Source organism: Sycon ciliatum, chromosome 8 (genome assembly GCF_964019385.1).
Source record: "Sycon ciliatum chromosome 8, ocSycCili1.1, whole genome shotgun sequence".
Taxonomy (NCBI): domain Eukaryota; kingdom Metazoa; phylum Porifera; class Calcarea; order Leucosolenida; family Sycettidae; genus Sycon; species Sycon ciliatum.
Window position 1 is genome coordinate 18178395 of NC_088650.1, and position 2938 is coordinate 18181332.

Here is a 2938-nt window from a genome sequence, read left to right on the forward strand (position 1 = left end):
ATCGTAGATCTACGAGATCGCGTACAGTACTGACTGCATGCATGTACATAAACGTTTATGACTTTGCACTCTTGCGAAAAGTAACGTTAGTTGCTGCTTTTGGCAGAATCGACGAGCACATTGCTCGCGTGTATGGATATGCACAGCGGAGCGGGCAAAAAATGCACGTGGCCGCAGCTAGCTCGCAGATCTGCAGAGCTAGAGCGGATCGGCGGGCAGAGAGTCTACCAGTACAGTCTTCATGACCTGGACTGCTGCCGGAGTTGTACTCATTCGTTGTCCTTCAATGCTTCATGCAGCTTCAGGCTTCATCATGCTTCGCTTGGCGCTGGCTTGCACAGACCAAGAAAGTTAGTTAGGTAGTGCTCTACAAAGAGCAGTCGAGTCGGCGGCTAGTGCAGTCACGATCACTGCCAGCCAGGCACAGCGACTTTTCGCTCTGCTGTATGCACGAGTGCTCCCGGAGACCCGGACTCCACCACTAGTGGCACTACAATAGCACTGACACCCACACAGCGGTACACACGACGGCCGGTGTATTGTAGTGCTGTGTGGGAGTTGTCGGTGAGCTAGCTACCTGCATGCCGATGTCATGACATGAGAGGAGTGAAGTGAAGTGAAGAATGAAACTGAAATAGTGAAATGCAGAGCCAGTCAAAGCCAAAAGGATAATGATTGTCAATGCCATTATGATAGTTGGCAAGAATGCACACTCCCCGGCTGAGATGCCAGCATCCATTCCCCACCACCTGCCTGCATCTTTCCCGCTAGTGCTGGCCTGGCAATACAAATGAACAGACTCGTCAGAGTCGGTCAGACAGAGGACGGTCACGTGGTTCAGGTTACTCCGTGAGTTTCATCCTGCATCGTGACAGCGACATACATGTAGTATTGCAACTAGCAAGGCAATCATCACCAGACAACTGAAATACGAGCACTCTACCGAGCCGGAGGACTCTCAGTTGCAAGGCAATGTACATGTATGTTCTGGCATAGTACAGGACTAGTAGCAATCCTAGGTCAGTAGGTGGTCCTGGACTGCTGGAGCCTAGGCCCTAGGTTGTGGAGGTTAGTAGATCTACATGTACTTGTAGAATTATTATAATATTAATAGGCGTGCTTGACTGCCTTGAGTGCAGGTAGCGGTGGGTGGCTTCAGTAACCATTGGTAACACTTCCTTGTTATGGGTGAGGTGCAGGTGAAGAAGAAGGAAGGTCCCGCGGTGTCAGCTATGCGGAGGAATGGCACTCAGTCCAAACATACTAGTAATACATGTGTGTTTGGACCAAGTGCCATGCCTCCTCCGTATTGCTGGTATGGATGACATTGGAGCTGTGAACTTACTTGCGACAAATTCCTAAAACATCCTTTGTAGGTTGTGCTTTTGTTCTTTTGTGTGTACAAGTGTGGGATCCCGGGACTAGGCCAAACCATAAGTTTGGTGGTGATTGGTAGCAAGAATACATAACCCAATGATTTACTCGGGTTGGTAGGTATTGATTTGGCGCAGAAGAAGTGCCATGACACAGCGGCTCTTTGTGGGTGGTCACTTGGAGTCGTACCCAAACCACTCCAGGGAGGCAGGGAGTACTACTGTAGCAAATACAATTATTATTATTATGGTACTCCCTGACCCAAACAGTCTTGATCCGGCACAGTACTGTGCACTGTACTGCAAACACCGCTGAACTACATGTTTGACATGTATCGGCATGTGGCCTGGGTGGTCACATACTGGAGGTACAGGTACTGCTGAGACCCTGGTGCACATCATAGACTTCCTGTCCGAGCCTGCTCCTCTCCTGTTACCAGTCATCGGGTATGTAGGCTGTAGCCTAGCCGCTTACTTATGCAGTTACGCATGTACATCGCCGTTGTACAATGCAGATAGCCAATAAGCCCGATCTTTTCAACAACTCCACCTCACCAACCCGGAGGACATGTTTAAAAAGCTCCTCGTCTTTGTCCGTCGTTGTTTGTTCTCCCGAGCTAGCTCCCTCTTCACCAGCTTCCTCCTGAGGGTTACTGGCAACCGCACTGAGGGATCGGGGAGCAGCACATTACCTTCTACAAGTTCCATTTTGGCCCGGTCCTGCAGGTCAAGCGACCATGCAGTTCATCGGTGCAGTCCTGTGGAACCAGCTCCCGCCTAATCTCCGTTCCGAACTTCAACACCAATACAATGAATCAGTAGCACCGGCCTCTTTACCTTGATAGAGCGTGCGCGGAGCCATATAGGCCATGCAGGCCGTATTGCTCTGAAGTACAAAACACATGCATCTTGCAAATACCACAAGTCCCTTGGATCCCTGTGGAGAACGGAGGTGTTGCGGACACTGCTTGTTCTACCCCGCACGCATAAGCAACTAATTTACTTACCTATCGTGTGTACGAGCTTGAGAAGAGGCAGTTCGAGCTACGGAAACTAATTATTTATTTGGATGTCTGCCTTTGTCTTGCGCCTCCTTGTGTGCACGAGAAGTCTAGGCTGTCGTGAACCGCTAAGTACCACGCAGCTCAGGGACACCACTCTGGTATGCATACCGCGCAACGATGCCGCAGACCACCTTGTCCTTGACCTAATCCTTGCCCTGCATGCCACCGATAAGTGCATACCAGCCACTCCGCTCTGTAGAATGCTCGGTGGGCATGCAGGCATGTTCGGCTTCGGTTCGGTCCACTGTGCAGCTGGTCCTTGATACCACCAAGACAACAGAATTCCTAACTCTAGTACATACACTGCGAGTAGTTCTAATACAGTGTACTAAAATAGACACCGGCCTGCCTACACCTGGAGTTTTAAGCGCGCTTGCAACGGTATCACGAACTACTTTCCGAGGTGGAAGCGAACGTAGTCGGTGTTCAAAGCCTATTATAATACCAGCCTTTGCAATACAGTGCCGGAAACTCACGGGAAATGGTCGGCTAGTAGTGATA